We start from the raw sequence: 23,325 nt of genomic DNA on the forward strand, positions 1-23,325 counted from the left end.
GGCTTTCTGTCAGCCTTTTCATGGTGGGGTCCCCGCCATGAAAAGGCTGGCAGAAAGTGAGGTTGTAATCAACCAGGAGATGCTGAGCTCAGCACCACACTGGCTGGTTACAATCCTGACCACCGTCACCACGTTGGGAACGATGTTTATGGTGGGGATTGTGATCTTTAGGCAGGTCCGCCTACTGAAGTTGTAATTTGGCGGTCGGATTGCCTGGAGTGCGGCAGTCCGACCGCCACTTCAAGGCTGGCGGTCCTAGGACCACCAGCCTCGTAATGAGGCCATTAGTCTGGTGCTCTTGCCAAATCATTGTTTAAGTTCTTACACTCTCTTTGACATTTCTCAGACCAAAGATCTTGCCTGATCTTTTTCAATAGTTTTCTTACAGCTTCTGCTTGGCATAAAACTCGGTCATGCATAGAAATAACAGAAGTGCTTCCTTGTTCCTTAGAGTGGACATTTTAGTAACAGTCTCAATTAAATCCTCTTTAAGCATCACTCCCTCCTTGGTGAATAGGAGACCAAGGTATTCAATTTATGAGCACACATACTAGAATTTCTCTTCTTAAACATTAATCCTTGATCCGAATGATGGTTGCTACTTTCTTTACTCCTTCAATGTGTTCCTCCCAGTTTCTGCTGTTAATCAGAACATTAGCAGAAAAACTACTACTATACTTCCTAACATGTGGTTATCAGCCCTCAGAAAAAGAGCTGTTTCTAAAAAATGGAGCTTGACCCTGTTCAGGAGAATGGGTGTAGGGGTACCTGTTATAGAGCTGAAAGAAAATGACCGTTGTTCACCAACAAAATTAAAATGATATACAAGACAAACAATGATACACTATACACATTTGACACGTGATTTCACAATTCCTTGAAATGAAAGACATACAACAATTATACAGTGTGCACAAATGACATCTAAGTAGTTTCACATACTTTAAGAATGTGGGTATGATATATATATATATATATACATATACATATACATATACATACATACATTCACCCATCCATCCAGTAAATCTTCTACAACTTTAGGTGTCATTCCTGACTTTCCAGCTTTCAAGGAGTCACCAAACATGAACAAATCTGGTGTCCTGAAATTTAGTGTTGGTTTCTGTCCATTTAGTATGTGTCATGCGTCGATCTCAGTGGGCACCTTGATTTGCAAGACCCTCCTGGGGGTAACACTGTCTTTTTGGTACAGGTTAGATATACCAATTGTTGTACTGGATATTCTGCTTGTAAAGGAATATATCCACTATTGGAGTTTTGTCGGTGTGGGATTTCTTAAATTGAAGCCACTACAGCGTGACTCCATGCATTCAACCACATTCAATGCCTTTTGTGCTTTCTACTTTTTCTGGCGGCATTGTTTCCTTTCCACTGACACGAATGTGCATTCAAACTGGGGTTGATACGCCAGGTGAAAGCCAAGCCTCATGGTGACAACAGCATAAAGAATACCACAACACGATAGAACAGAAAAGCAAAAAATAAGAGTCCGCAAAAGTGGGGAATCGCTATAAAGCTTTCTGTTTTGGTGTCAGTCCACGGTAGGTGGCAACTCTGTTCTGCACTCACTTTGTTTTCTCACTGAGCAACTACACGTGAAGAGGACTTGTGTTGTACATAATTGATCATTAGGGAAGGAAAAAGCCCTAAACCAGAAATAATCCAGACAATGAGGTGGATAACACAGAAATAGAATTCATGGGGGGATCAAACCCCTACTGCTCTTCGGCGCTACGAGGCAAGTCGAAAAATTACTGAATTCCTTATATAAGGGAACAAATTTAACTAGACTAACAGAAATTGACTTTTATAGGAGAAAATAATTCACCAATCTTGGATTGCACCTTTCCTAATTTGCAGAAGGTGATACAGTGATGACAGAAATCTTAGAGTTGAACCTTCTATCATGGCCGATGCCAGTACCTTTACCGCCACATACATGCTGACTCCATGAGCTGCTCCAGAACACAAGAGAGCCCAGCACAAAAGGCCTAACACATGCCTGCTGACAGGAAGAAACCACTCCACGGCCACAATGTTGCTACCACTGAAGGAGAGACGAAAGACTACACTGCAGCAAAAAACAATGATAGGGAGTGCAAACTTACCTCTTACCCACTATTTCTCTCCACAGTTCCTGCGTGATTTTTTTTGTTGCAAGACAATCCTTTTGAGAAGCAAAATGTTCAACGATTCAACACTTAAAACAAGGTCCTTTGCATGTTTTTTCTTCACTCTTTCACACCTGAATTCTCACATCTCTTACTGGCAATCAGCTTAACAGTACCACACTCCTCAACTTCCTTCTTGGTTTTCCCCCATCATGGTACTGTCTACTCTCATGGGTAGAATTAGTATATCAACCAAAGTAAGACCATGCTTCAACTACGCGCCTTTCTCACTTTTACAGACTTTCGGTGTAACATTAACAGACATCTTTTTTTCCTCAATTTGTTACACACATGAACCTGCCAACTGTCTCGGGTCAATTACTAAACCTACACTTTTATCCATTCTCTGTGCTCTCATCCTAAAGTATCATCTTCACAATATTCTGATTACTTTAGGTAAATAGTACACAATTAACTTTTCTCAAAAATGTCATATTCATTCACACACCTCGCTTCTTTTTCTAATAAACTGTATACTTTTTTACATATTTCTTGTACCTCTGCACAATAATAAAGCATTACTAATGAGGGTTTTCTATCTGCACTCATATTTGCTCCACGTACTCTTGCATAAAGTGCAAAGTCCTTCTACTTTGCTCATTTTATGTCAGGCTTCCCAGGAAATGTCAAAAAGAAACCTGTAGCTGTTATCCAATATCCAAACTGACATGCAAGATTATTTTGCAAACTTTCAAAAATCAAAAAACATACATTCTGAAAAACACTTACCACATGCAGGTCTCGAACAATCTCCTGCCCACTGGCTATATTGTGTCAGATTTTATGAGAGTGAGCTATTTTTAGGTCCTACTGCCCCATCCTGGTCCTGGCCAGAGGGCTATAGCCTGGAGAGTGGTCTTTACTTTTCTCTCCTTAACTGCCAAGTTAGAGGATTTTGTAAATTGAAATGCCTGACAATCGTGCTTTGGTACAGGGAGTGTGAAATGAAAGGCTATAGGATGTCAGTTATTTTCCTAACACACACTTAACTAGTTTGCAAACGAACTGTTCAAATATTTCAAAGTATATCAGCAGTTAAGAAAGCACACTTGTAATTCTGAAGTTTGATGGAAAAAAATATTTAAATAGGCTCAAAACAAATCAGTACATTCTACTTGGCGTTGTGCAAATTATAAATATTTGCTTAAACCCGATTTCCACACATTATTGTTTGTATGCTATAAGGTTTTATCAGAAGAACTCCAAGTCAGTGGGAAAGTATAAGGCCATTTCAATGGAAAATGTGCTATCTGTAAATAACAGTGCCCTACCAGATTTCCGGCTTTAGTAATATATATATATTAAAAGTTACAGTTTTTAAACATGAACTTAAAAACATTCCTGCAGGTGCCCTGATGACAATGCTATTAACAAACTAAAAGGCATGTCAGGGGTCATATGCACCGTATATATGAGCTAGATTCTTATATATGGAGCAAAGGTTTGATCTATTACATCAAACAAAACGCAGTGAAATAAAATATTCACTCAGGATTACACAATTGGAGACCGGTTTATGCGTCAAGTGCATTAGTTAGGACAGGTAGACCATTAAGTCATTAAACCTGCAGGTCTGGTAAAAATGTGTATAATTTTTCAAGACCTTGCATTTATCCTTAATAAATGTTTCACATGAAAAATGTCAACATAATATGTATTGTACTCTTGCGTTTTCTGTATTTTCATATTTTATCCATCCCAGTCACTATTATTCATTCCTCACTGATAAGCATCATCTGCTTTCAAAAGAAGTAGAACACCAGTATGTATGTCGTTGAAAACATACAGTGAATAATACCATTCTGGCAAGTCTTCTTCCCTAAGTCTACACATCAAATCATCAGGAATCAGGAACTGTTTTTTTCGGTGGTGAGAAATGCATGCCCAATTTCTCTTTCTTCAAATCATTCCTATACTTACTCTCTCTGTTACAAATAAAGACATGCAGTTTTATTTTAGTTTTTATTGCTCCACAGATGTTTCATGTTCATGACGCTGGCTCTTCATTGCTACATTCTGATCTGTCACCACGAGCACAGTGAGATCCAAACTCAGCTCAGTGCTCGTTCCACTCGTGACATCGGTATTTTAGCCTTTAAATGCAGCTTTGTGAAATGATGCTCTTGAACATCAAGATCTACCTGACAGCGTTTATATCAATGCTTTCACACACCAAAATGCAAGTTACATTGGAGATATAATGATTACTAAGTAAAGCACAACACTTCCTTCCATTGCTCCAGACCACCACTGTCAGGTCAACAAAGACAATACAGCCAATTGCACATCTATCACTGTGCTCAGACTCGCACAAGCTGTAACTGACTCCATCACTCATACACTAAAAGTTTTGGATATGGCAAAGTCGCTCATAATAGTGCTGTGACCTTTTAAATGAGTAGTGTAGTGGCACAAATGTTTATATCTTTAGAGCAGTTATTTGTTCACTAGACAATTGCAAAACATGGTCGCAAATTTTGTAGAAAAAGGTTGTCTCATTTTCACAGTTGATCCGCCTAAACGTACCTTGATCATGCTGAAACTTCCCACTCATAATATCCTGCTTACATGCTCTGATATCTATTTAAGGTAGTTTTTAAGTGCTGATTCCCGTACTTGTCACTATTTGTAAAGTATATCTCCTTATGGATGAGGTTAAGTAGGTTAATTCATTAACAGCACCACATCCACACACATTAAAAGTCAGCCTCGTCAATGACCTCAAACCACTGTCTACATATAAGACTACTTTACTATGTGCAATACAACGTCACTGTCCATCTTGGGTGATCATAGTGCTGAAGAATCGCTAAAACTATCTGATCCTGAGAAAAGATGTGTGTCAGAAATTAATACTGAAAAGCCATAATGTGCTCATCCAGAAGAGGTGCAAACATTTCCAGAAGTTTGTTATTGAGCGTGTTATTGATGCAAGCCCCTGCGCTCTTGGGGCAGTTTATTGCGAGAAGACGAGCTAGGATGAACAGACCTCATAACATATGCGAACAAAGCAATGCCTTCCACTAAATAAAATGTGCTTACAAATTGAAAAAAGACATTAACAATCATTGGTGGTACCAACATTTTCGTCAGTGGTGTGGAATTTAATAAATTATCTTCTTGTCCATGGGACAGGTTGCTTCTTAAATCTACTTGGCCTGTAAAAACATCTACTTTGGTGCCATGTAGTTCGGCGATAAATTATGACAGCAAACTCATTAGGTAAGAGCTCTGATGGGGGCGTGTCCAAGATGGCGACCGGGTCGGACGTATAACTCACAGCTCCGACCCGGCCTATAATCAAAATCCTGCAAAAAGATGATCTGATCCGCTGCGGAGGTAAAAAACCTCCCCTCCTAGTTGCGGAGCCGGTGGAGCGGCGGCGATGTCGGGCACGGACCTGAGGAAGCTGCCCTAGACGAGTGACTCGCGCCGGGCCCGAGGGATGCTCGTGGCGCCCTGCCACGTCGCGCGGTCGCGCTGTGAAGCACCGTGTGCTTCTGAATCGAAAAGCTGAGCCAGCCGGAATCGCGCTGACTGCACAATGCGGAGCTCCCGCGAAGCAGTAAGTACAGGATTTTGTAATCGGGGCACAAGTGGCAACACGCACAGACCTGAGGAAGCGGCCCACGACGCTCAACTCACACCAGATCCGAGGGACGCTCGCTCCGCCCTCCATTGCCGCGCGATCGTGCTGCGAAGCCTCCGAACGCTTGTGGCCTGGAAAAATGTGGCGGTAGGAGCCGCGCTGGCTACAAGATTATAGAGCTCCCAAACAGAAGCAAAAGCGAGATGCTGCAAAAAAGTTGTCCAGACCCGCTATGGGGATGAAAACCATCTCTCCCCAGGCATGGAACCAATGATGCAGAGGTGGCAACGCGTATAGGCCCGAGGGAGCTGCTGTAGAAGCCTAACTCGCGCTAGACTCGAGGGACACACGCAGCGCCCCCCACTGCTACGAGATTGCGCTGAGAAGCACTCGAGTGCTCCTGATCTGAAAAACTAAGGCGACGGGAACCGTGCTGGCTTTGAATTACAGGGCTCCCAAGAGGCGGTAAGTGCGAAGCTCTAGGACTCCCGCCCCGGCGAGGGCCCGACTGTGAGGGAAACTGAACAGAATGAGCAGCGCACCCCATAGACATCTTGTATTCCTTCAGAGGACGGATGGGCCCTTGGCTGGTAGAATAAACGTCTGGAAAAACCGCTAGACACATAGTAATATTGCTGCTAAGGAGCCAAAAACAACGCGATTTAGCTATAGTAGGCAGTAGAAACTTGAGAGAGAGAGCGAGCCTGATCAACACAACAGGGGCAAACAAAGAAAAATAGTGCCTAGTAGATAGGCTGATAAAGTGCCGATACCACAACGGCGCAGAAATTAGCGGAAATAGGAACAGTCCTTCGCAGTGCCAACCGGCGAGTGCGTAGTGTGGGGAAAGGTGGAGGCCGCCTGTCGTTCGCAGACACCGGGCCGTAGTTTAACTCCTATGCATCGCGAATGACGGGCCGCCTACGCTGCAGCACTTAGCCTCCGTGACAAAACTAAATAACACAACGCTGAATTCGGAGTTTGGCAATAAAACCAAAGACCCCACGTGTACCCCCAGAAACCATGGGCCCAACTAACCCGCCTCTGGCATCCGGAGCCACAGACGCATACCAAACTCTTCAGAAAATGGAAGAGACATTGCAAACGCACTCAACACAATTCGAAAAAGTGCTGCAAGCCATACTGGAAACTAAAACAACTCTGGAAGCGAAAATTGGCTCAATCACAGAAGATGTTAACCTGCTACGTACGGATCAGCAGGCGCTAGCAGAAAAGGTCGCTGAACTTGAAAAAGATACGTCACACCTTACACCATCTATGTTAGAAGTTAAATCTCAATTAAGCGCCATAACAGCAGAAGTTGAGACACTTAAGCGACGAGCTGAATAAGCCGAAGGCAGGTCGCGGGTCGAAATAACATCCGGTTTGTGGGATTTCCAGAGCGCGTCGAAGGCCCAAATACAGAACTCTTTATCGAAAAATGGCTGGCCGAAACGGTGCTGAAAAATAACGTTCCAAAGTTCTTTTCTATAGAACGCGCCCACAGGATTCCGGGCAGACCCCCTCCACCGGGTGCCTATCCACGTCCCCTCATAGCAAAACTATTGAATTACCGAGACAGAGACCTTATACTACAATTATTCAGAAAATTAAACCCAATACACTTTGAGAACACGCAAATAACCGCCTACCCGGACTTCACAGTGGAAGTATAAAAAAAACGAAACTCATTTTACCGGGTCAAAGAGCGTCTCAGAGAACACAATATTAAATACTCCTTGCTGTTCCCCGCTAAACTCCGAGTACAAGACGTCACTCGTACCCTATTTTTCACTACTCCTGAGGATGCATGGACATGGCTTCACGCAAAAGGACTAGCTGATCCTCCACCCCCTAATGACAAAAGCCTACCCCCGAGAAATAAACGTAAACCACGCAGTAAACAAGGCAACAAACCTTCCCCTGAACAATCACGAGAAGAAAGATCGCTACTACTACAGTCTGCGCAGCGTTTTGCCAATGTATCACCGACATCTCTTTCTGAGCAATCAGAAGCTGAACCTGAACTAGAGCTACACTCCGACTCAACGGAAGCTGAGCGGGGCCCAAACCTCACTCCAAGAACAGCAGTCGACATCTGTTAAATACTTGTTCCCATATACAGGATATAATTTCTTTTGCTGTTACTATTTAGTCACTGTCGTTGTTTGCGATTGCATAAATACCTCCCCTGGCCTGTGTGCCCGGCCCGCCGCCGCTCGGTCCTGGCAATGATACCAATATGCGCAAAATTGTCCGGTTCTAAAATCACTCCACCACCCGTAACCATGGAACACCCTCCGCACTATATGGACTGTTATCCCAAGCAGACAAGTTTTATTATCCCCTTGTTTTTATCTCACCTGCTATTGTCGTTAAACATAGCGGATCTTGTAGCTGTAGTTGAATGGAAAGTTTTGTTATTATGTGTATTGACATGTACTAATTATAGAGCGTCACACCATAATGTAAGCCTTAAAAGCAGGGCACACACTTCAGTAGCTAGAAAGCTAGTTGTTGGGTATAGATACCAAATAACAAAGAAAATTTGGGCTTACATAACCCCGAGCGGTATCCCCTCAGAATATCTTACTCAAACCCTATGGCATCACAAAATAAACACTATACTACACAATATAAAACCTTAACATGGAATGTAAAGGGCATGGCTTCCGCAAGCAAAAGACAACGGATCTACACATATCTTAGGAGACACCAGATACACATAGCCATGCTACAAGAGACCCACTTAGATAAATCCCTGCTGGCATTAACTAAAACAAAGTGGAAAGGACAATTATATGGGACCACCTTTTCGTCATATGCCAGAGGAACTGTAATCTGGATAGCCCCCGGGGTTCCATATACAGTGTCCCACAAACAATGCGACCCAAACGGGCGATATGTAGTTCTAGAAGGTACTTTAGATGGCGTCCCATTAGCCTGGATAACCTTATATGCTCCTAATACAAATCAACGCGATTTTCTAGGGACAATGGGCAGTAGCATGCTCAGCGACCCCGCAATGGATGCCATATAGGGTGGAGACTTTAACTGCGTTCTGGATATTTTAAAAGACCGATCTATCCCCCCACTAGAACGCGCCCCGGCTAAACGAGCATCGCTTGATCTGATAGAATGGGCTGCTAATAACATGCTTACTGAAATATGGAGAACTTCCCACCCCACATTATGCGAGTACTCGTTTTATTCACCAGTACACAAACTCTATACTAGACTAGACATGTTCTTCGCTACATCTAACATAATCCCAAAGGTAATTACATCTGGCTACCTAGCCCGCACCATATCAGACCATAACCCACACTACTCCATGTTGCTGTGGGGCTATATTCATGCCCGCATTCCAACATGGCGCCTACAGCCAGACGCCTTGACGGACCCCCCCTTTAACACAGAATTGACCACATGCCTATCAACCTATTTTTCTCTAAATAAAAATACAACATCAACCCAAGCTATTGAATGGGATGCCCATAAAGTAGTAGTTAGAGGGCACTGCCTGGCAGCATCGGTGGGCATTAAGAAAATGCTGTCCTCAGAATTATTAAAATTGGAAGCCAAAATACATAGAGCGGAGATTGAAGTCTCAACGAACAATACACCACCAGAAACACTTATATCACTGAAAGCAAAATATAGAGAAACAGACGACAGCCTTGGTAAACACAATTATAGACATTTTAAAATGAGACAACATGCTGAGGGGGACAGATCGGGCAAACTATTGGCGTGGCTGGTGCGCCAATCACCGCAATCATCACCGATAGGAGCTATCAAACTACAAACAGGAAGAGTGGTCAACACCCAAACTGACATCAACAAGGCCTTTTACACATATTATCACACGTTATACCAATCTTCTACACCTCCCACAGAACAGCAACTTGCCGAATTCCTAACTCAGATTCCCCAAAACTTGAGCATCGTCAACAACGCAGATATCCTAGACGGCCCCATTACTATTGAAGAGCTTCGCTTGGCCCTCTCTCAGATGGCGCGAGGCAAGACCCCTGGCACAGATGGTTTACCGCCAGAATATTATAACTCGCAAAGCACTCACCTGTTGCAACCTCTGTTAGAGGTGTTTAATGAAGTGCGCAACAGAAAACAATTACCAGACTCCATGAGGGAAGCACTAATAGTGGTATTACCAAAACCGGGGCGGGACCCTCTGGACGTCAGATCATACAGACCACTCTCTTTGTTGAACACCGATTGCAAATTTCTTGGAAAAATACTAGCAAATAGATTACTCCCCCATCTACCTGACTTGATACACCCAGACCAGTCGGGATTTATCCCGGGTAGAAACACTTTTATTAATATAAGGCGCCTAATTCGTATCATGCACAACACCACTGACCCAGAAAGTGTGACTGTGTCACTAGACATCGAGAAGGCGTTTGATACGCTAGGCTGGGAATATCTATTTAACACCCTCAAGATGTTTGGATTCAGGAGCGGCTTCATTAATTGGATCACAACACTATACTCCAAACCAACAGCCCGAGTTAAAACCGGCCAGGTAGTGTCGGAAACCTTTCCTGTGAGCAGAAGAACCAGACAAGGCTGTCCACTATCACCATTGCTATTCGCAATAGCTATGGAGCCACTTGCAATTAAGATCAGGAGGTACGCACATAAATGGGGAATAAGGGAGTTCGAAGCATATCATATAATCTCTTTGTACGCAGATGATGCCCTGATATATTTACGCAACCACTCTGACTCCCTGCCCAAGATAATGCATATACTGGATAGCTTCGCTCTGGTGTCTGGCTTACATGTGAACTGGTCTAAATCCTGTATCTTTCCCCTCACTTGTTTGCCCCCTGAACAACAAACATCAACCCCCATACATCAATTACCATGGTCATACCAAACCTTCAAATACCTGGGTGTCCAAGTGTATCATTCTATGGCAGATCTAAGAGAAGGTAACCTAGATAGGCTTCTCCGCTCCACCCGAGGCTCCTTGACATTTTGGAGTTCCTTGCCCCTTTCGCCCATGGGCCGGATAGCAATAGTCAAGATGCTAATATTACCGAGATTCTTATATTATTTCTCGGCACTCCCGTTGGCCTTACCGCGCTCGTTTTTCCATAAAGCGCATTCACTACTAACTGACTTACTCTGGGGCAGAGACAGACGCAGAGTAGCTCTAAACACCACGCAATACCCACAAGAGGAAGGTGGCTTAGGTATGCCGAACCTTGAGCTATATTATGCAGCAGCCCAACTTCAATGGGTCACCAAATGGCTCAATGAGCCGTCCAACACAGAGGTTACAGCAATAATGGATTACATGACCCCTACACAGATATTGGCATGGTTATTAACAGGTCTTCCTCATTTACGACATAATACTCCCCTGCTTAGCTCGGCCAGGCATTGCTGGAAGAGATATGTACAAGGCAAAATGCCACCACTCCCCTATTCTCCCTTAATCCCAGTACCATAGCTCCCGGGCTTCCACGCCTTATCCTCTCATCATGACTTACGAACAGTTAATACCCTCTGTACAGGAGACCTATATAATGAATCCAGAGCAATCACGTTCGCAGATCTGACGGCTGCGGGGGCAATACAGCCACGAGCCTTTCTGACATTCAATGCCATTAATAATCTCCTACGCAACATATGGGGCCGTGGTCAAAACGAACCAAACGAATCCCTCCTACTTTCTGCAATACTTTCTATGGGAGAGGCAAAACACACTGTTACTAAATTATACAAAATACTCCTATCAAGAAGTTGTAAAGCTCTAACCCAGGTCAAACTTCGATGGGATTCCGCTCTTCCTACACCAATAGCACAAAAATCTTGGGACACAGCCCTCACTTCGATCAAGTCCGTATCACGCAACTTTAGACTAAGATTCACGCAATTTAATTATTTGCATCAGGCTTATCTCTCCCCAGCTCGTATTCATAAAATATATCCAGGTGCTAACTCCATATGTCCAAGATGCGCTGCCCCCGCGGCGACCTTCTACCATATGGTCTGGGAATGTCGCACGATCAACACTGGCTGGAACCAAATCGTCAACACAACCATAGACCTATCAGGCCAACCGCTTACCCAGACTCCAGAATCCTGTTTACTTAATATACGATACCGAAAAAAAAAAAGATAAGCATACCCACAAGTTTGTAGATTTAGCATTCGTGACATACAAACGCCTGATAGCCACACATTGGAAGGCCCCAAATGCCCCTCCCCATTCCATCTGGCTACGTGACCTGCACGATTACACATTGGCGGAAGCTCAAACTCTGAGGCAATCACAGCATAGAGGCCAGACACAAGGTGGGATTGAAAATTGGGATCTCTTTGTAGTTAGAATTGAATCTCGAGATGACAAATACCCCCCATGAACTATACCCTTTAGTAAACTTAAAATACGCTATCCCTAGACCTACACACAATAACTGAATCTGCCAAGAATAGATCCAAATTATTGCATCACTAGGCCTAGCCCGCACCACATTTACCCAACGACAGACCCATGACACAACTATCCCCCTATACCAAAGAGCACACATAGAAAAGTAGCCCTCGGAACCTGTACAACTTCACGCTCCCACTATCATAATGGACGCCAACAGACATACCTAAGAGTATTATTTATCATGTCTAATGTTATTGGTTATAGAATGTTCATGGAAAGCCAGTACACTGAAATGTATCTATGCTGTGTAACGTACAAACGTTAGAAGATAGGTGATTTTTCACCTAAATATATGTAATGTACTGCTATGTCCAGACCTTGTTTGACTTTAAGTTTAATAAACAGATTTAAAAAAAAAAAAAAAAGGTAAGAGCCCTGATAATAGCCTCTCTGATTATGCCAGGGCTACTACTATCATAGGGCTTGAATACTTGCAATTTCAATCCCTACTACAGCAACTTCTTTATTTTGCCACCTTTTCGCATATCTACATACTGGGGCTGGAGGAAGCAGTAAGCAATAGTTCCAGGATTGGAATGCCTTTGAGTCTGCAATCCTACTAACTTGCATGTTTAAGAATTTTCACTAGCTCTTCTCTAATCTTTTTCCATACTGAGAAAGGTTGGAAATGTACTCCTGACAATGGCAGAAGAAAAAGTTCTTCCAGGGCTGGGGAAAAAGTGGTTGCCGGGAAAATGATCTTAAACGCTCAATAGATTTTCACATGAGTGAATCTACACATGCATATCTGCTCGTGCTAAAATATAGTTCGCAAATATTTTCTGGGAGTACAATTTCCTGGTCCACTTCTGTAAGTTCCTGTGAATTCATGAAAGACAATAATTCAAAGCCATATATCCCACCGCAGGGGATGTGGGGTCTTTGTTACTCAACTGGTGGCAATGTGTCCTTTTTGAGACCAAAAAATGTTTTTTGCTTTTTGCCAGTGTTTGTTGCAAAGGTGAAGGCCTGGTAGCTCCCACATAAATAAAGTGTTACAAAAGCCATGTCAAAACAAGACACGCATTGACGAAACCAAAAGGCTCACAACAAATGTTGGAATGGTTGGCTTTGTCAGTGCTTGTTTATTTTCATGCTTCCCATAACCTTGTTGAAAATAGTTACAATGATTTTCCATTAGGAATATTTTTGGGAAATACTAGCATGCATCTACACATTTTACTAAATGACGCTTCAAAGAAATAACACTTAAAATTTCATAGTAGCAAAAAAAAAAAAAAAAATCACTCTTGCTTACAGGCTTCTGCAAACATTTGATTCTAATCAGAGAGCATTCTGGGAGCATTATACTTAGCCTCATGTTGTTAAAGTTTTCAAACAAGTCTCTATACTTTTCTTTTTTTTACTGTAACTACTGTCAGTAGTGTAGTGTGGCCTTAAAACGTTTATTTACAGTGCTCACTCTAATAAAAAGGCTTTTCATTAATGAACCATAAATACAAGCTCGAACAGCATTAACATATAAACACACATATTACCTCCCTTCTCTGTAAATTGGCAGCCAAAGGGTTTATGCTGCAGGGGTTTGGGCCTACTTGTCCTAAGGACAAAATAAACATGAAAACCTGTTGCCCTTGACCCCAAACAATATGTCCCAGGCATCAGGCTATACGAATTCCACATTCCTGTTTCATCAATGTGTTTTTAACCTACTTTTTAAGCCAATTACTGATCGTAAACCATTGATATAAGTTTAACGCAAGCAACCGAGAAACGGAGTGTGGATTTTGCAGCTACGGGAATATCAATTTGATGTGGAATAGCTCCCAGGAGCAGATAATCCAGCACGTCATCTGTCTACACACTTGTGATGTACCACTCCTGCAGAACAAAGCAATATCTAAGAATGATGGTCAGCAGGTATATTCATAAACGCCATGCCCTTTTATAAGAGCTGACAACAATAATGAATATCTGGAACTGTCATTGTCGAAAAAGGTACTGTTACTAAGGAGCTCTGGCATCCACATGCTGTAGGAGCTCTTGCATCCTCATGCCGTAGTACGTGGTGTGACTGTGCATTAAAAAAAAAGCCTACTGCTAGGAGGTCAGCACTACCTGTGGTTTGTTAATAGATATGAGGTGCTATTTCAAAGCACTTGCCCCAACGCTAGTTTTCCGATCCAAGAGTATTTAGAACAGGGTAGAGTAGATGAGCTTTTTCCAAGGCTTGTAAATATATTCATTTTGAAAGCATTCAAGGTGGAGCCTGTAACGTCTCGAAATTAGTCTTTGCATCCTAACAGAATAGTTTATTCACCCCTGTTCATGTTATTCCTGGCATTCACATCTGTCTGCATGTTACCTGGTCAACAGACGGTGTGGCCAGCACATATTGGGCATGAAGCAAAGACAAAAGCAAGAATCCAAGAATCAGGGAGACTTTATTGTTCCACGTGTGGTCCCCTGCAAGGAGGAGAGATAGTGGAGTACCTAACTTGGCATGCAGTGTACCAGAAGAGGAAATGGAACCAAGTGCTTCAGAGGAATTCAGCAGAGCTTGGTGGAAAACGCTCACAGGCGACTTCAACAGTACAGCCGATGGGCAACAGGTCAGGTGGTTGTTATCGTGAATAGATTTTGTTTTTTGTTGCCCTGAAGCAGATGTGGCACAGGGAACATCAGCAGTGCTTGACATAGACAACATAAGTTTAATGCCCTTATGATAGCCCCAAGGAAATAAAAGTGGATATTGATTCTTATCTCCAGGGGAGAGAATCTATGGGTGTCTGGGAATGCAAGGCATGAGATATTGCTGAATCTGACCGATAAATCTACAGACCAATGGAGAAGACAAGGAGATTCCTGAGGACCTTCAAGAAAACAGCTCCCTTCATAAAGGAGGAAAAACTGATATACACAGACAGACATTACTTGGTTGTTTAGAGAACAAGGGACTGCATCCCACACTTCAACACAGTGCTCGCTTGGCCAGCCTACTTCTCGGTTGCTCCATGTCTGGCGCCATAGAAAGTCATATCTTCTCACAGTGTCATGATTTACAAAAATAAGGGAAGGCAGTGCAGAAGCAATTGAGTTTGTCAATCTAACATAACTAGTGATACGGCTGGCAAGAGATCGACATCTTTGAGGAAAGTTCAAAGAAGTCCCTTTTTTTGTAATGAGGCATATAGAGAAATTCCATCACAACATGCAGCATATATAGTCAAAACATCAGTGCAGAGGAACTTTCTTACGTTTTTTTCAATGAGGGAGTTGTTCTTGCACCCAAAACACAGGGGGAAACAATCACTATTTAGTGACCTTGACACTAGAACAGTGAGATCCTGCTATGCTGCTCCATCACGGGCAGACACAGAAGACAAGGGCAGCTGCACGAACGTAAGGTACATTATATTATGTTATATGTACGCCTTCCATTTTTTCGTTTTTACTGACTTTACAGATAAGTGCAGACAGAACCAATCTATTTCCTGTCTGTATTTATATTTAAAAGCGGAAAAACACAGAAAATTGTGCTTCTTATGAGTCACACTTTTTATCCTTCATGAGTTCCAAACCAAGTGCTAATCAGATACACACCCTGAGATTTAAAAACAGGACGAGATTCCCTTAAATTCAGGCATATGTTAACATATATTTGTATAGAATGCTAATATTTACCTGTCGGTGTAGAGTTTTGTTATATTTGGCCTGCCTAACTTGCTAAAATATGACAAGCATCAAAGTATGAATGCACTTTTATCAGCTAAGTGTGAAAATCTACCATCTTACAACTCCATTTATTCTCCAGACATACAATAAATATGGATAAATCCCAATACAATAGCCAAAAAATAATGATGGATAAATACAGACGGAAATGTTTAAAAAAAATATATATACAATAAAACCGGGAGCCCTAGTTATATGTTATGTTATGTTGTCATGTTATGTTATATTGATTTGCATAGCACACTAATCATCTGAGAAGGTATCCAGGTGCTTGGGCAGGAGTTTAGGTGTGAGGTGCCAACGTTGCTTACTGGAACAGCCAGGTCTTCAGCTTCTTGCGTAACTCAAAAAGTGAGGAGGAGGATATGGTGTGTTTAGGGAGGTCGTTCCATGTCTTGGGTGCGAGGTAGATGAATAATCAACCTCCAGGTTTGCTTTTGCGGATGTGGTTAATGTGTGTGAGTGAGGGGCAGAGAGAAGGTGTCTGGTGGGTTGGTGAAAGTACATGCAGCGGTTGAGGTATTCTGGTCCAGTGTTGTGTAGGGCTTTGTATGTGTGTGTGAGAATTCTGAATTGGCTGCGCTTGTGAATGGGGAGCCAGTGAAGCTTCTTGAGGTGCAGTGCGAAGTGGGCATGGTGTGGAAGGTCAAGTACGAGCCTGCAGTGATGTTCTGGATTGTCTGGAGTTTGTGTGGAGTTGTTTGGCGATTCGCGCGAAGAGGCTCTTGCCGTAGTCCAACCTGCTAGGAATGGGTGCTTGCTTGATGGTCCTTCTGGTGTTCTGAGGCAACTATCTGAAGATCTTTCATAGCATGCATAGGATGTGGAAGCAAGAGGTGCACATTGTGTTGACTTGAACCATCATGTTGAACTTGTCATCTAGGATTATCGCTCGATTTCTTGCGTGGACTGTGATGTGGGTTTTGGTCCTATCTCTGACGACCACCAGTGGAGTCCCAAGGGCAGGTATTGTTGCCAAAGACCAGTACGTCTGTCTTGTCGAAGTTGATCTGCAGGCAGTTGGTTCTAATCCAGTCTGCTACCATGGCATGCAGTTGGTGAAGTTGGCCCTGGTGGCCGTTATCTTGTCTGTCAGGGAGAAGATGAGTTGGGTGTCTTCGGTGTAGGAGATGATGGTAATGGCTTGTGATCAGATGATGTTGGCGAGCGGTGTCATGTATATGTTGAAAAGGGTGGAGTCGAGGGACAATCCCTGTGGGACACCGACTATCAATCTCTTGGTCTCAGATGTGAAAGGTGACAGCCTGACCCTTTGGGCTCTTCCTGTGAGGAAGGAACCGATCCATTTGAGAACAGATCTTTGTATGTCAATCTTGTGGAGTCTTCTGTTGAGGGTGTTAAAGAAGACAGTGTTAAAGGCTGAGGAGCAGTCAAGCAGGATAAGGGCTGGTGTTTCTTCTCAGTCCAGGGTGATTTGAATGTCATTGGTGGCCATGAACAATGCTGTTCCAGTGCTGTGGTTTATTCGGAATCCTGATTGAGTGTTGTCTACAAGGTGGTGAAATTTGAGGTGGATTGTAAGTTGCTGATTGATGGCCTTCTCAATCACTATGGCTTGATATGAGAGCAGGGCGATGGGTCAGGAGTTGCTCAGCTGACTTAGGTCAGCTGTGGGCTTCTTCAGGATGGCATTCATTTTTACAAGTCTCCATTAATCTGGAAAAGTGGTGGACATGATGGAAATGTTGATGATGTAGGTCAGGGTGGTGCTGATTGGTGATGTTGCCAGGTTGCAGATATAGTGAAGACATGGGTCCTTTGGGGCCCATGAGTAGATGGTCCACTTGGATGCTACCATGTTGTTTCTGGTGAGGGCTGTCCATTCTGTCAGGTCCCTGTCTTGGTTGCTGATGTGTAGGTTAGCAACAAGTTCTCTGGGGTTAGACTGGTGTGCAAAGCTGCTGTAGATGTTTGGGATTTCGCTGTGTAAGAAGTTGGATAAGTTATCACAAAGTTGTTGGGAGGAAGCAATGGGGATTACAGTGGCTAAGGGCGAGGTGAAACCCTTAACGATGTTAGAGCTTCCTTTGATGCAGTCAACTATTGAAGATAAGAAAGCCCACCCTTTTGAAATGTGAGGCTGAAAGACCGAGTTATCTAAACTTGACTGGCGCAATGGCCAGAAACAAATTCAGGATTGCATTGTCCTAGCTGTTGTTGTTTTGGTACAGATATTATATGAGTGCTGTGATTCCTGCAGCTTCCTGCTTAAAAAGTATTCAAGGTATTGAGTGGGAGAGGATGCCTAAAGGAATGAGGTACCCACACTCCAGTGGACATTAAACAGTAGACCCACCATAAATGTGTGTTTATCAATTTGCTAAGATAATTCATCCCCAGACAGGGTTGTACTCACTCTCTTCCAAATAATCCCCATGTGAACAACCCATGACTGGGACCCTCTCTTGCTGTTCACCATATCCAAAATCCAACTCACCACATTACAAACAGCCGTCAATGTAGCTGCTTGTCTCATACTCAGTACCAGAAGATCAGACCATATCAGCCCAATTCTACATATGCCAAAATGACCATTGAGGGTGGAAGTCTTATTAATCTGGACTGCATTGTTCACAAGGCCACATACAGGAGGATTACTAACTACCTGGCCCACAAACTAGTCATTACTGATGGCTCCACTCACTACTGAGCACAGCATTGCTCCATCTTGAAACCCTCTCTTTAAAAAGAAAACTCTAAAGTCAACTTTCTCAAGAAGAGACACATTATTATATGGAAATCTATACCTTTACTATGACAACTTCAACAAAGATCTCAAAGAGCTACTTTTCCACAGAGAATCCCAAATATGACAAGAACTATCCCTGTTGGTAATTAGTGATGACTAAAGGCTGACTATTTAAGAATTAACTCTTTACTGGATATGAGGCAGACCTCTGGTCTTTGTCTTTTTTCTGAAAGTGGACTGTCTCTTAACACATTTTGTTGTGAAGATACAGAGCTAAATCTGCCCCCATCTGGTATACGCTTCCAAATACTCCCAGCATGCCACTACAATAGAACCTCATCCTAGCATCCCTGAATCTATTAGCATATTGGGTTACACCATTATGCCCTGTATAGTATACCTATTACCATTTACTTTGTACATTGGGGAACTTCACACTACTATGTAAGAGTGCTGCTACCCTTGTGTGCTTCATGCATGCTAAATAAAACTACAAATAAATAGAGTACAACTTAATTGACACCTCTAAGGCATATACTGGTAAACATGATTGTGGTTGCTCTTTGATGTTGACATAGCAGCTACTTCTAATTCAGTGCTGATCCCATAATGACACCATAACCTTTAGCACAACACAGTTATGCTGGATCACTTAGAAACTAAATTATTAAGCTGGATGTATATACACTTTTATGTTCCAAGTATTTGGAAACCTAAGGCCAAAGATTCAGAGCCATGGTATAAACACATACAGCTAAAAGGGAGGGCATCATTCTTGAAGCTGGGGGATATTAAATGGAGAAACGGGCTGACAGGGACCTGCAGGGGTGAAGGAACTGATGGAGACAGATAACTCTCTATTAGCAGCAATATTAGAGCTGAGATACATGACATAATTCACATCTAGGCTGTGCAAAGCAATACTGGTCATAAGTTAAATTTTGTATCCTGAGATTGACCTCACCAAGAAAATGCTGGCATATTTATATATTAGGAGCTCACAGAAAAAAACGAAGTATCAATATTGAACCAACTAAATGATACAACTTGTATAATCTAGTGTGAACATTACATATGAATACTGTGCAGCCGGGCCAGACCCACAACGTAGCAGGTTCTTAATTTTATTATACCTTTATTTTTATAACATATTTTTATTAATGTTCAGTATGCTGCAGTTTTAATTAATCTTATTTTAAGTCAAAAATGTTTCCAACAATTTCAACTTCCAGCTTAGAGAACCCCCACCCAACACTGGGATATTGGAAAGCACTGCAAAACAGTAAGTTCAGTGGATTTGGTTGGGATGAAGCAGGCATAAGGACTTGAGTGCAGAGTAAGGTAAATGTATGGCAGCACAATAGCATCTTATTTGCATTGACGCAAAGAAAATTTAACACGAATAGCGCCCTTTACATAGCAGAATAGTTATCTTGAAAGGATATCTCTTTAAATTGCATCAAGGTTTACAAAAGGGAACATATACATGCAGTACATAAAACAACCAATTGCCATTCTCAATGAAATGTAGTGCTACATCTACGGCTTGAGATGAGATCATTATGAAGGAGAGAGAGGCCTTTGACATCAATGAGTCAACACGAACAATATTTCTTGAAGAAAATTAATTGCCAACTAAATTGAACAACCAAAACTTTGAAAGACAAAGACTCTTTGTCATAGCGATATGAAATATCTGACAAAAAAATCCTATTTCCTGATGCAGCCATTCCTCTGTAACCAGTAGGTAAAACAAATTTTAGAACTTCCAAACAATTAAATTAAATACACAGAATGAGAGAGCTGTGTGTCAGAGTGACTAGGTGGCTTCACCGTGTCAACAGAACTATTTAAATCAACTGTGCATAATTTGCATTTTCAGATACATAATATTTTTTCTAGTTCTCAATTGATTATAAAAGAACTTTTCACAACTACCCAGTTCCAGTAGTCTGTCTGCCTTGCCATTGCGTTCTCTTATACTGAGCTTTTGATAACACTGCACTACACTGAATCATGGGACGCCTCCTGGTGGCCCACCGCCCTAGGCCCCGCACCCACCCCGCAACCTCACCATCATCCTCGACCCCGCCCTCCCCATGACACAGCAAATCAATGCTCTAACCTCCTCCTGCTTCCACACACTCCGCACCCTAAAAAAATCCTTCAAATGGATCCCCCCAGAGACCAGAAAGACAGTCACCCACGCACTCATCAGCAGCAGACTGGACTACGGCAACGCCCTCTACGCCGGCACCACACTCAAACTCAAACGCAAACTCCAAAGAATTCAGAACACAGCCGCGCACCTCGTCCTTGGCCTCCCCCGACACGAACAAATCTCACCACACCTCAAATCCCTACACTGGCTCCCCATAGACAAGAGAATCACATTCAAGATCCTCATCCACACACACAAATCCCTCCACAACACCGGCCCAACCTACCTCAATGAAAGAGTAAACTTCCACACTCCCACACGCAACCTCCGATCAGCCGACCTCGCCCTAGCCACAGTCCCCCGCATCCAGCACACCACCACAGGAGGCAGGTCTTTCTCCAACCCACCTCACCTGGAACTCCCTCCCCACCGACCTTCGCAAAACCAAAGACCTACTAGTCTTCAGAAAGAACCTCAAGACTTGGCTGTTCGACCAGTGACCCTCCCTCGCCCGTCCCCCCCTCACCCCCCCGACCAGCGCCTTGAGACCCTCACGGGTGAGTAACGCGCTCTACAAATTTCTTTGATTGATTGAATCGAATTTTAAAGCTGGAGTGAAAATGGAAGGCTTTGAGTGTGCTATCTTCTTGGAAAATTACTCAATCATTGTGTGTCTTACCCCTCTTTTCTGCTCATCCGCATGATGTAAACTTAGAGAATGGTAGCCATATCTAGCACCCATAGTGTACTGCCCTGGAACAATACATTTGTCCCATTGTCTGGTACTAATTTGGATGGCTTTGAATGCACATGCTGAGACAGTGCCGGGAAAATGATCCTTGGGTCTGAAAACCCTTTGCCAACGTTGAAGAAGTGAACACAAGGTGCCTAGAGCGCAAAAATATTTTTATCAGTTTATGCAGGCACAAGAAATATTGTCAACATTTTCTTAGCCAAAAACAAGGTACTCCTATGTTTTGACATCTTTTCATTATTGCTAACTGGTCGATGCCATGTCAGATTTAGTTTTCTTTCACGTCCCCGATAGCTGCCCTCCATCTTTCCTTTTCTGACTAGTTATAGTCTCTTAGGTATTCCATTGGCTAATGACCTGTGTTTTTCTCTAAAAACATGTGATAGGGAAGTGCCAAGTGGTACCAAAAATCGACTTTTACACTTTGCCTTTGAAATCACTTACTTTAAAATGCAATGTAATTGTATTTATTTAGCGCTTTCTAGCCCTGACGAGACATCAAAGAGCTTTTCGACAAGTAGCACGCTACTCCGGAAATCAAAAGGATTAGTGGTGGATTAGTATAGGGGAATATGAGAACAGTATTAGTATAGGGAGGTGTGATTTAATTTGAGCAGAGGACTCGAGTCTGTTAGTTGGATTGAATAGAATAATGGAGAGTATAGAGAATCCAGAACTGTTACTTGGAAGATCATAGTAGCACGATGAGGTTTGGGATGAGTACAGGAGAGATGGGGAAAAGAAGAGTCTGTAGAAAGGGATTGGGAAGATCACAGCAGTAAACGGGGTTTGGGATGAGGTAAAGGAGGGATAAATGAGGGAGAATTTGGAAGGGTGGTTTAGGGCATCTTAGTAATAAACAGAGGTTTGGGGTGAGCCAGGAGTAGAGGAGGGAAGAGTCTAGGAAGGGTTATTTTGGAGTTCATAGTAGTAGAATGGGTTTGGGATGAGTCCGAGAGTGGAGGTAGATGTTACCTTTGGTGTGTTTATAGTACTGCATACATGTCAACAGACCCTATGCAGGTTGGAGACTCTCGATTTTGTAAACCAAAAATGGCTTAATTTTGGTTGCCTCCGGCCTGAAAATGCCTGTTTCAATAGTAGTCAGTAACTTTCCTCTTATAAAATGTTGTCATGCAAGTATACAGAATTACCCACTTGAAAAACTGAACCATCAACTAGAATGCTACGCTCTAAATGTTTTTATTTTTTCCTCTCATGTAAAGTTAAATGGCTCTCTGATTTGTAATTTCGTAAACTGGAACCAAGTAGTATCGGGAAACAAACGTTTAATAGTGGGGTAATGCAAAATGACGCCCCCATGTGATGTGCCCTCTCAGTCTACTATACCTCACAAATATCGATTGTCTTACGGTTGAATGGGGAGCCCCAGAAGGTTAAGCCCCGCGGCCGGAGGATTCTAAACTATTTCCATGTTTAACGCTGTTATGATCCAGATTGAGGCGGACACTTTTGTAGGAATTAAGTAAATTCACACGCCGTCCGTTACTTACACGGGCCGTCCGTTACAACTGCCCACTGTCCGCTGCCCGTTACCGAACACTACAAACAAGCCACATTAGTTTGTAATTTTAGTTCTTCCGGGTCGACTCATAGCATATTCTCCGGGTTGCCTGGGCGTGGACAGGACTTGTATTTTGTAAGAGGGTGTTTGATTGGACAAGAGTGCAATTCAGCTAATCCGAGGGCGTTGTACAAAATTCTGACGTGCTCGATGGCTGTTGAGA

General features: G+C 42.8%; 1 protein-coding gene across 3 annotated transcripts in view; it reads right to left on the minus strand.

Moving 5' to 3' along the window:
* CBR4 (carbonyl reductase 4) overlaps positions 1-23,209 on the minus strand; it is a 215,986-nt gene extending 192,777 nt beyond the window's left edge. Inside the window, exon 1 of one of the 3 annotated variants that reach the window (XM_069244101.1) lies at positions 23,092-23,209. The gene's annotated coding sequence lies outside the window, so the exon portion shown is untranslated. The other 2 variants (XM_069244109.1, XM_069244118.1) reach the window with 2 other exon arrangements.
* Between the last annotated feature and the right edge of the window lie 116 nt (positions 23,210-23,325).

This window comes from Pleurodeles waltl, chromosome 1_2 (genome assembly GCF_031143425.1).
Source record: "Pleurodeles waltl isolate 20211129_DDA chromosome 1_2, aPleWal1.hap1.20221129, whole genome shotgun sequence".
Taxonomy (NCBI): domain Eukaryota; kingdom Metazoa; phylum Chordata; class Amphibia; order Caudata; family Salamandridae; genus Pleurodeles; species Pleurodeles waltl.